Source organism: Pinus tabuliformis, chromosome 4_2 (genome assembly GCF_031772625.1).
Source record: "Pinus tabuliformis cultivar Carrire ecotype Pingquan chromosome 4_2, CPIR1, whole genome shotgun sequence".
Taxonomy (NCBI): Eukaryota; Viridiplantae; Streptophyta; class Pinopsida; order Pinales; family Pinaceae; genus Pinus; species Pinus tabuliformis.
In genome coordinates, this window is record NC_142304.1 from 1,015,876,439 (window position 1) to 1,015,889,250 (window position 12,812).

Genomic DNA, 12,812 nt, shown 5'->3' on the forward strand with positions numbered 1-12,812 from the left:
ATTTTTCAATAGATAGTTATATATTCCATTATCAAAACAATATGTACATTTTAATTCTAGGCCCAGGCATCGCCAAAACCAGAATTATTACAACATTGATTAGGGTGGGTGTGCATTCCCATAAATATATCCAACAAAGAAACACATTAGGAAATATAGTCAGTTCCTTCCAGCATGTCACTATACAAAATGAATCAACCCATCACCTGCCCCCGCTCCCCCCTCAAAAAAAAAAGCTGATAGAAGCAAGGTTTTAACATTCTTCTAGTCCCGCTGACACAAAAGGTAAGCCAAACATTATTAAGGATGTGACAATACAAGTTCCACAGAAAAACCACGTCAAAAGAAAAAAAGAAAGAAAGTTTGACAGTGAAAATGAGGCAATGTGTGCCCAGAAATGCAGCAGACATTGAGAGAGAAGCTTAAAAACATTACCCACCGTTGAGACTTCATCCATCCACACAACATTAAAACATAGTGCAAAATGGGCTTTAATCCACCATCTTTTTTTTAGAAAGAAAAAGCATAATTGTATTATATTGAGGCAATATAAAACAGATAGTACATCAAAAACTTTGAAAGTAAGCTTGAAACAGGACCATATTGGATGCCCTATGCATCCAGGACTCTATGGGACTGGAAACACAAAAAGCCAAATACAGGACTTCTCGAGACAGCAGCATGTAAATCCTGGAATATAAAACTGATTGCCATGGAAAGGTCACCGATTATACACCATGCCTATACGAGAATATATACAGGGATATGTATCAAAATGATCACAAAAACAGAACATACCAGTAAAATTTCAGAGCATTAGAAACCAGGGAGGGAGAACTCCTGTATGGGGAAGGAAACCCCGGCAGATATTACCTTCATAGACCAATTACCTGTTTGAGATAGCAATCCTTCCTTAGATAAGCAGTCAGCTTGCTGATTCTTTGACCTGTAGATGTGTTGAATGGAGCATCCTTGTACCTTACCCCACAAATACATAATTCTGTCCATCCAGCCTGCTAGGTGAGGGCAACTGATACAGCATTTTCCCATAACATGATCAACCATAATTTTAGAATCTCCATAGATTGACACAAAGTGAATATCAAAAAAGATGCAAAAAGAAAGAAGACCCGCCAAAGCCATCGCCTTAGCCATACAGTTTGAGCCCTTTCCTCCATTCCATGAGATAAGATAATGAAGGTCCTCGTCCATGATAATATGAACCCCGCACCCACAGGAATCGTGCTGAGTAGCGCCATCGAAGAAAGCCCTTGGGGTCCCAGAGATAACATCTCCTTGCCTGTTCCCATTGACAATTTTTCTTTTTTGATTCTTAGCCGGAAGCGATTCATAAAAGGAAACAACATTTTGTAAAATAGCCATGAAGGGCTCTTTCCTGGCTCTAAAGATAATATTGTTCCTCCACTTCCAGGCAAACCACAGGACTATGATGATAATTGGTCTCCAAGATTCACGCTGCCCACTCCACCAGATGAAAGCTTCCTGTATAGAAGCATGAGACACAACAGGGAATCCAAGTATGACAGCCAATTCATACCACAGTAATCGCGATTTCTGGCACTGGAAGAACATATGGAAGTTGCTTTCCTCTGCTGCTTCACACATTAAACAAAAGCCCGGCCCATGCCAATTTCTTTTTTTTTTTTCAGATTATCCCAAGACAAATTTTTATTGTGGAACACCAACCACGCAAAGAAAGTTAATTTGAGAGGACATCTGGCTTTCCAGAAAATGGAAGGAAAAGAAGGGCCAGCCTGTGCTATTTTTAACCCAATCAAGTTAATGTAGATGTCTTTTACGCAAACCTGGGATCTTGCATTTGGCACTTTCCATACCAAAACATCTTCAGGTAGAGAACGATATATGCCACTGCTTATCAGGCCATCTCTGATTATATTCCACTGTCTTGCTAAAGAGTCACACATCCCCAAACTGTCAGCCTCTCTCCACAGTGGGATTGGGCCCTGCCATGATGCAATGAGTTTATCCCAGGTGAAGAAACCCTTTCTATGGAAAAATCTTAGAAGATTTGCAAGAACAGAAATTTTTCTCACGCCCGCTTATAAAAGGGTATATTCCAATGATAAGCCTGTTGCCGGATTGGAAGCTCCATATCAAGTTATTCAGAAAATAGTATTCAATCTTTCGAAAGCTGAGCCAGATAGCAGACCCATACTTGGAGCCAATCCTCCCTGTTCTATACCAATGTGTAATGTCTTTTCCGCCCATGTATTTCTTTTTAATTATGCTGCTCCAGGGGCCCCCTCCATAGATCCCCCTCCATAATGATTTGCACAGTAGCACCTTCCTAAGAAATCTCAGGTCCAACAGTCCCCAACCACCTGAATTCTTTGGCTTAGATATCTTATCCATTTTTACAAGATGGTATTTGCTCTGCTCTAATTTGCCACCCCAAATAAAATTTGCAGTAATATTATTCATATTCTGGATGATACTCGGAGGGATAAAGAATAAATGTGCCCAATATACAGCCAGTTGAGTTAGGACTGCGTGCGATAAGATAAATCCTTCCAGCCAATGATAGGCTCCTATATTCCCAAGTAGATATCTTTTTGTGATATCTGTCAATTATCCATAGCCAATCTGCTTTTGAATATCCCTTTGCTTTGAGATGGAAACCTAAATATTTAAATCCATTTTTTATGGATTTCATATCTATCCCAAACAACGTTGAGACCCATTTAGCTGTTTCCATGTTGACATCATTGTGGAATAGAATAGATTTTGACTTATTAATATGAAGACCAGTAGCATCTTGGAATCTTTTCAAAATGACATATAGATATGACCAAGTGACTCTGCGCAACATTGCGAAGATGAGCACATCATCAACAAACACGTTATGCAAAATGAAATTGTTCCTGCAAATTTTCAATGGTCTGCATCTGCTTTCACTGACTGCAATGCTAATCTGAATGCTTAAAGAGTTCATTGTCAAAATAAACAACAGAGGAGATAGGGGGCAACCTTGACGAAGACCTCTTTCTGCATGAAAAAAAGGGGAGGGGATCCCATTTATAATGACAGCATAGCTTATGTTCTCCACAAAAGCCATGATCCAATTAATAATGTTGAATCTCAGACCAATCTTAGCTAATAAACTTCTGATAAACCCCTAATCTAAGGAATCATATGCTCTTTGAAGATCAATTTTCAGAATGGTGGCGTCAGATTTGCTTGAAAACATGGAATATAAACTTTCTTGCGTGTTAGAAACAACATCCAATATGTTCGTACCCTTCAAAAAAGCGTGTTGATCCTTCGTTAAAAAGCAAGCTAAGGTAGATTTGATCCTTTCAGCAATAATTTTTGTAATAATTTTGAAAGTGATATTGAAAAAGGAAATCGGCCTAAAGTCTTGAAAGGATTCAACCTCCAATTTCTTTGGGATGAGAGCTATTTGAGTGGAGGACATAATCTGGTGAATGCTGCCTGAAATTCTTGTTGCCTCAACCATCCTTAGTAGGTCATGTTTGATGAGATCAAAAAAGTGGATAAAGAAATCTATTGTCCAACTGTCCGGACCTGGGCATTTGTCTTTCTTGAAGGACGTCATTACACCAAGAATTTCGTCCTCAGTTATGGGCTGGAAGAGGTCCTTATTTTTTTCCTCATCAAACATTTGGGGGAAAGGATCTATGCCCCATAAAATATCTTGAAATCTCCAAGCTTCCATTCTTTTATATTGTCTTTCAAAGTATTTCACAGCTTCCTTTTGGATGCCTTGTTGGGAAAAAAGAAATCCCCCCTGACCATCGCTAATTTTCCATATGGAATTTTTCTCCCGCCTGGAATTTGCGTACCTATGAAAACATTTAGTGTTTTTTTCACCTTCCTTGAGCCAAATCACCCTGCTCTTGAGTCTCCATGAGGCTTACTCCTGTTTCAGAATTTTCTGCTTTCTCCTTTCAAGCTCGTTGAGGCGGCATCTGATTTCAAACGGGAGAGAGTTAGCATCCAGGGATCCAGAGATAGTGTCTAATTCCTGTTGTATCCCCCTCATATCCTTTTTGACCATATACCTTTTCTTAATTTTCGAATCTTTTACCACCTTTCCCATCATGGACATCTTGTCTCTGAAGGTCAAGAAGGGGGGTATCTTGTCTCTAGCTAATAAGTCCTTCCAAGTTCTTGTTACAATATCATTAAAATCAGGTTCTTCTAACCAAAATAACACATTCTTCATCGATACCTCAATTAGCTATTGTATGATTTGATATAAACTATTGGATCGCGCATTCATTTCCAAGGAAACAAGAGCACCCAAATAACATATACATACAACACTATAAAATGCTAATGGCCTGATTGCGGTGGGAAACTCTTGGGTGCAAGAATTAGGGTCTGAATCTTGGCTAAATAAGTACAATTATCCGAATAATACAAGAATAAATCTCATTTGGCTAATTGGATAGGAGGTGATTCTTTTTTCCCGTGTAATTCACAAACAAATAATAGGATTCGATACATAGGAATTAAAATCAACACAGTTTGAAATTTTTATAATTTTTTTTATTAAAATACAACTTTATTTACAATTTCATCCTATAATAATTAAACAAAACCCATAATTAATCTAAAGATATTGTCTTAAAAACCTGAATAGTAAAGCTAGTTCTAAATGGTTTCTCAGTCATTCTTTTTAACAATTTAAGTTAAAGTGCAAGTTTCGAGTTCATGGACTACTGAACTACTTTCATAGCCAATTATTTAAAAATTATTTGTGAGTGTAGTTACAATAAGATATAGGCAAAGATAATAGGAAGGCCAAACATCCTTCTCTTTCCGTATCCAATTTCTTCACCTTTTCTATCTCTTTTTCTGTCTCCTCTTTTTTTATCATTTATCATTTTCTTATAATTTTTTTCACCAATTAAAACAACTCCAAATTACTAATTCACCACTCAGTTTAAAATTTTTGATGATTTTGAAATTACCATAAAATTTAACATACACGGGGTCAAATTTTCATAAACCCGTCAATATTCAATGCTCCATTCACAATGAACATCGATTTATTTTCTACTTGGATTTATTTATTTCTCAACATAATGTAGATTGATTTCCTATCACCATATTGGTGTATGTAATATTTTATGTATCACTTAATGAAAGTTTTCTAAAGAAGATTAGACAAATTATCTTTGCGAATCTTAATCTAAATTCATATGTTATGAGCATTTTCAAATTTTGTTAAGTTGCCTAAGTTTGACTTCACGGTTAATCTGTTGCTTGAGAAACTCAAAATAAAGGTCAACTAAGTCATAAAAATCACATGAGGATCACATCCAGCTTGGGCTACAGTAGCCCTTAACATGGTTGGATTTTTTACCATGGAGTTTTTAAATGGTGATGCCAAGTGTCACCAGGTGACTTAACAGTACACCCCATCACCATCTAATCTACATTGTATGGGCAATCCCACACTCACCATAATATAATTTTCTTTGTTATATTTTCCTCCAACAAATATCATAATTCCAATTCCTTTGATATCTTTTCCTCCATATTTGGCTTTGTTAAAAGACAAAAAAATTAGTCATATGTTGTGAATGTAAATTTTAATTACATCCCAAACTTATTATTAAGATTAATTACAAATGAGTTGTTGAATGTCAATTTTGAGAAACATATAATGGACATTGTATAAATTCAAGGAAATCAAGTCATGTCTCCCTAATTTCAATTTCACCTATTCCATCTTACTAACAATATAAAACACGCTAATACATGGTTATTTTATCACATACATAATACTATCTTTTTGTCTATTAAAATGCATGACATCGTATCTTTGGTATCTCATATGATTTTTTATTTTAACAAATTATTGGCAAGCCACTCTACCATTTAGTATGTAATTCAAGGCATGCCCACTAATACAATAAATATTGGGAAGAAAACACATGACTAAGAATTTAATATAAACCTCTCAACAATCCACCACTCTTATACGAGTTTGGTTAAGCTCATCATAAAGATAATGCATATATTTTTTTCCTTTCATATAAAACAATTTAATGATTATGTTTGGGATTAAAAACTCTATTAATTTTGATAAAATTTTCTAACTTTTATGTCTAAATGTACACAAAATGAACCTTGTCAACATCACGAAGCCTAAATTTGAGATTCAAACAATGATAATTTTGGTTTTGTTCATTCAATTTGTGAAATCATCAATTTGTCAATCATTTGTTCTTAAAAAATGAGTATTATGCATTTTTGGATCCCACACATTTTTATCTATCACACTCTTTCACTTTATTTCTCTTGTTTCTTGTAAGATTGACAACATTACAATGATATGTTATCACCAAAAAATGATCACCTAGCAATTTCTAACTAGGCAAATTGACATACACCATGTAGAATTAATTTTACCATATAGTAAAATCACTTTTACCATGGGAAATTATTTAGTAAACCATTTTTATTAAATTATCTCTAATTAAAATTAAAGAACCCCTTGAGAATAATTGAATAAATGATTATTTATTTAATTTTCTCTAGGAATAGTTATTAAATAATTATTTGATAATTATTCCTTGTCACATTTAACTAAATCACCTAGAAATAATTAAATAAATCACTATTTATTTATTATTCCTTAATTATATTATTCGAATAATGGTTAAATCATTATTTAATAATTATTTCAATTTCACACCATTATTAATCCTCGTGAAATAATTAATAAATCATTTTATTTGTTAATTATTTCTAAATAAAGATATTTGACCATTTTGCATATATTTTCCTCGCCATAAAATATAATAAAGTGTTCCTAATGGCTAATCTTGATTTGGTCAATATTATCTTTTTATTTTCCATTTTCGAGATGAACAAAATACTTCATTATAAATAAGATTGTTTTCCATTCATTCTTCACCATGATCATTAGCATTGTCACCATTATTGTCTTTTTGCATTTGAGCTCCCACTAGAGTTCTACATATGGTTTTGGGTTTTTCACATATTGAGAGAGAGAATCGATTAGTGAAGCATCAAGGACATCAATGGGCCAGTCCTTCGAAGGGAGATTTGTAGACCCATTTGTAGATCTCCTTCACTAGGTGTTATCAATAAAGATTATTATTCATTTATAAGTCTTTCCATATTGGGTTATTACATTAGATTTTATTGTTGTTTGCTATTTTGGATCACATATACCTTTTTACAGCAGGTTTTTCTCATTTTATTATTGCAGATCTGAATCATAAACAACCAAAAATTGTTGTTAGGGTCACTTGTCTCTAGTGAATTAAGTGAAGTGTTTTTGGTACACCTTCCAAGAATTTTCATACTAACAAATGGTGACTCCACTGGTGTAGCAATTTAGTTCCTAGGTAACTAAAGTTTCAGTAAGTTTTAGGGTTTCTACAACTGTTTATAGCCTCTCAATTTTTATTTATAGTTTTCTTTCCTTTTTCTGTCAAATTTTTGACTCTGGTGGTTTTCTAGTTCTTTTCGCAGGTCACAGGTATCGGCCAAGCAGGAGATAACAAAATCTATGCAAGATATGTCAACCAAGAGTCCCCAAAGAAAAAAAACACTTTTCAACCCCAAATATGCGTTATAGAGCGCACATTTTGGCTAGATATCTACGTTTTCCATTGTTTCCACGTTAGTACCTATGTTTTGGATTTTTTCCAAGAATTTTATAGATTTTTTTTCAGGATTGTTGAGAGTGATGTGTGTGGACTGGGAAGGGTTTCGTATCTTAGTTTTTCTCTTTGAGAAAGGAAAAATCCCCCAAGGGTTTAAAGTACACCTCAACATTTTTAGGAAGACATTGGCTGGGTGAGGAGTCTAGGGTTCCAGTAGTTTCAGCCACTGGTTTTTAGGTTATGATCCCTTATTTTAGAACACTTTTTGATAGGTTTATTTCACCTTTTCTCACTTTAGAGTTTGGATTTTTCCTTTTTCCATTAGGGTCCACTTGAGCATCCTAGGTTTTGGAGCTTCATATCTATCCTTTACAACATTTTTCACCTGTAAGTTTTGTTTTGTGTCTGCACCATTTACAACATATTAGTGGCTCTAGATCTCAGTCCCTTTGACATTAGATCTTTTAGGTATTTATGTGTCTTTGAGTATCTTGTTTGCCTTCTCTTTCTTAGCTGCTTAATAGCCTTTTTTGGGTGGGGTTTTTTGTGCTTGATTTGTCGTTTATTATTTTGTCATTTTTAGCATTATTTATAGTATTTTGGAACTTTATTTTCAACAGCACATTGCATCATAAAACATGCTCAATTAACTCATCCACTTGACACATAATTTTCACACACTCACACCTTAAGTGAACATGATCTTAGTTAACATCGTCAAGTAAATATTTGAAACACTACACCTTAATAATTCAACACATGTATACTAGACCCACTTGGGCACTAGGGCCAAATAATCTGTGTAGTTTTAGTGTAGGATCATTGGGATAGGCTTCTAATAACACCCATCAATCGCTTACATTGATACATATAATTTAACATATTAGGGAGATTAAAATCCTTCACCATCCCACCGTCCAAAGCCAAAGTGTGCAAGAAACCCGATTTAGAAAGGATTAGGCTAGGTCATCATGCGAGAGATTCACCTTGGGGCTACCCAACCAGTGGAAAGGAATCTCGTGCGATTGATTATCACGAAGAAGCTCAATACTCGACCATCCATGTGGGATGAAGGTAACCATAGTGACCAATATTAGGAAAACACCCTATAGGACTGGCTATGCGAAGTAGTTAGTTCTTTACCCTACCTTTCTCTAGACAACTCTCCTTACGGGTATGAGATTTTGTCAAGTAAGAATTTATTTGGAAGGCCACCTGAACGAGTAGATTTAGGATTGTTTGAGGATTTAGAACACCTATAGGCTAGAGGTATTTTTATTTGATAGGACGTGCTTGCTTGTATTAGAGTAGCATCATTAATATAGTTAGTTAACACTCGACACCACCAAACTAGGTGTTTTCTTACTATTTGTTGTTCTTTTTCTCCTATCATCATTGTTTAGTCCTTACAGTCATCATTGTCTTGACATCATTGTGCCCCCTAGGCATTTTTCATAGAGAATTTAAGGCCATGGCCCTTAGTTTCCATTAGGACATGTTACTCCTCCCCATTGAGTTAGAGTTCATCCTAACAATCCTCCATTGAATCCTCATTCTAACTTTGGTTCTACTGATTCTTCCAATTCTTCCTTTGATTCTAGATCTTCTCAATCCTATACCATCACCATGTCAAACAACAACATGGGTATGGGAAACCAAGGTGGTAATCCAGGTACTAACCAGAGTAACCCCACGAGCAGAATCCCCACCAGTATGGTCACTCCTACTCCATTTCTTCCTTTTATGGTTAGTTTGAGTCTCCTTGATTTCAGCCAGCTCATCAATGATCCTCTTCTCGATGACCCCAATTGGCCAGCTATGACTACCAAGCTTCCTTCTTACATTCCCAAGTTCGAAGGTAATCCTAGAGAAGATCCCACAAATCATGTTCGCTCATTTCATATGTGATGTTCATCCAATTTTATCACTGAAGACTCCATCTGTCTTTCCCTTTTCCAACACACTCTTATTGGAGTTACTGATAATTGGTATGTCGATCAACCCAGAGCCTCTCATTCCAATTTCGTATCTATCACCAATGAATTTCTAGCCTATTTCAAGTTACCTCTCTATTATGACACTCATACTGAATTATTGAATTATTTCTGTCAAAATTTTGTCACTCGCCTATTTGACCATGTTAAAGAATGGCGTAGAAGGAGGAGAATATGTAAAGCTCACGAATTTGAAGACCGTCTCTATATGGATTGGTTCCTTAGATCACTTTTGGCCCCCATTGCTAAATACGTTTCTTCTCACTTCCCCCAATCTGAGGAACATGTGATCCAAGTAGCTTTGAAAGTTGACATGATCTACGCCCAATCAGGATATGTTTATACAGTCATTCCTGATCTACCTCGACCTAGTGCTGCTAATGCACTAGAGGAATCTCATGCCACTTATGGTATCATTGGATCCATTTCACACCCTCAACTTCAACCATATGCTCCACCTCCAATGAGTTATGGTCAACCTGATGGGGAGACTGGTTCCTCTTACACGTACCCCCCTAATCGTTCGCATGTTAACTCCTACACAGGTCCCAACACATCATATGCATATCCCCATCCACATCAGTAGATGTCAGGGCCACCCATTGCTACACCTATCTATCTAAATGTTGTCCCATCTCCTTACTATCCGTATACAGTGCCTAGCACTCCACCCGCCACCGCACTAGTGCCCAAACCCCCCATGCCTCCTCCACCTCTGCTGCAGGAGAGACCCCCCCCCCCCCACATAAGGTGAAGTTTATACTCAGTAGAGTGCAACCAATCCACCAACCCCAAGAAGTGGAACAAGGGGAAACGTAACCAGAACCAACAATCTCTAGGTAATTAGGGTAAACAGGGTCCACCACCTAGAGCACCTGAGGGAAACTAGCTAAATCCTACAACTCATCAATAAATCAAACAACCCAAGAAAAACAAGGTTCTTCGTACGAACAAACCTTATGCCTATTGTGGCATATATGGCCATTATACTCATGAGTTCCCCATTTTACCTCAGATGTGTCAAGCATGGGAAGCTTAAGAAGTTGCTTCTAGAGGAAAACAACCCATATAGCCTCCTCCTCCTCCTGCTTCATCTCAATCGGTTGTTATTACTAATCCTTTTCCTCACCAAGGATATCTCACTGTTCAACCCACACAAGGTCATGCAGATCCCCAACCCCCACCATCTTGTCACAACGATTATCAGATTCTTATGATTAATTCCAATGAAGTCATTACCAATCAATTCAACCTTCAAACTCAATTGTGCCAATGTGATAAGCCACCTAGTAAGTCAGTGACTAAGTCCCAACCCCAAGCTTCCATAAATCCTCTATCATTATCAAATGCTACCTTAAAGATCCATTTGCCTAAGGTAGAGGTTATCCCCAAGATTCCCAAAAGTCTATTAGATCGAATCGCTGCTCCTAAAAAAGACACCCATAGCTATAGCATAGTAGTTGACTTGGTTCAGTATCATTCTTCCATGTCAACGTTGCAAGTCCTTTAGAGGTGCCCATCCAAATGGAAAGATCTACTCTCTGCTTTGGATTTTGTGGATCATTTTGATGATCGTATGATTGTCTTTGACATTGAAAAATCAGAACATTCCCCCCTTCCTTCATCTGTTGCATTTCAAATACTAGTATCCATAAGAAATGCCACTGTTTAGCATTGTATCATAGACAAAAGTGCCTCCACCTGTGTGATGGAAGCTAGTGTTTGGAAGAAACTTGGTTCACCTAACCTGTCCCCTTCCACCATCATTCTTTGTGCTTGGGAAGGTCATCTCTCTCATCCCCTTGGCATATATCACAACTATCCTATCACTGTTTCCAATAAGAATATCTCAATTGAAATTATTGAGGTCATTGATGCCACATTAGATTATAACATCCTCTTGGTTCGTAGTTACACCTATGCTATGTCAGCTGTCAGACCTCTAATTTTTCCTAAGATGTTATTCCCTCATAATGGAAATTTTGTTACTATAGATTAGTTGACATACTATGATCCTAAGTCTCATACTTCACCTCAGTCCACTATGTCGTCGATGATTGGAAATAAGATTGTCTCGTCCCTCACCAATGCCCCTTCAAGAGTCTATAAATATTCCACCTTGATTGGTGCTTATTATGGTCCACCGCCTACTCCTTCTGAGCCTAACTCATCTAGTGTTTGCATGGTTCAAGCATCAAGGGTTTCTCACAAGAGGTATGGTACGTCTCCAAAATAGCCAACACCTCCACACATGTTATTTCCAACTCAAAATAGCCTTAGGCTATTACTCTTTAACGTCCTCTTCCTTCTGTTGGTATCTCTCCTAGTCCTTTTCAGCCTAGAACCGTTCCCCCAGGTCTTAACCATCTTGGAGAAGTTCCCCTAGGTCATTACCCTTCTGGTCAAATACCATTCTTATTTCCACCCACTAGATTTTATGCTACACATTTCATGGCTGCATTGAGTTTACCTAACATTACCTTAGGTATCCCATTTAGGAACATTAATCCTCCCAAAAACACTCCCCCTAGTCAACTCAAACCTTACACTGTTTTAACCCCTGTTCACCTTGTCGTTACTACCCCTTCCTTTGCTTTAGTTCCACAATAACCTCAACAGGAACCTACTCCTATTGTGAAAGAATATGGTGAGGGGGGAAAAGCCCAAAAAAAATGCAACCAAATATAAGGCACCCCAACCAACTCCATCTCCTCCTAAGCCACCAAAACCTACTCCTCCATGTGCTTTGTGTGATTTTGTTGGTCATGCCACCAATAATTGTCCTAAACTACCTCACATCAAGAATGTGGTCTCTGATTCCCGTAGAGGTTTGATCTCGTGGCCAGTGGGTGATCTGCTAAGTCATCCATGCCGTTGTGCAGGTCATGAATTCGAGTCTCATCTTAATTGAGGGCCGTTCTTGCGGGTTGGGCAGTTCCTCCTAGAGGTTATAGTGGTAGCCCGTGGGATTCGACCCCGTGTAACGCGAGTACGATACCACCATTGTTGTCGATTCTGCTAGTAAAAAAATATGTGGTCTCTAATGCCTTTGATTATTCTAACATTCCTGAGGTCCACGTCACCTTACTTGAGTCAATGAAGAAGAACATATCATTATGCACGAATCACCCTTGTGCTTTGTGTGATAATTATGCCCATTATTCTC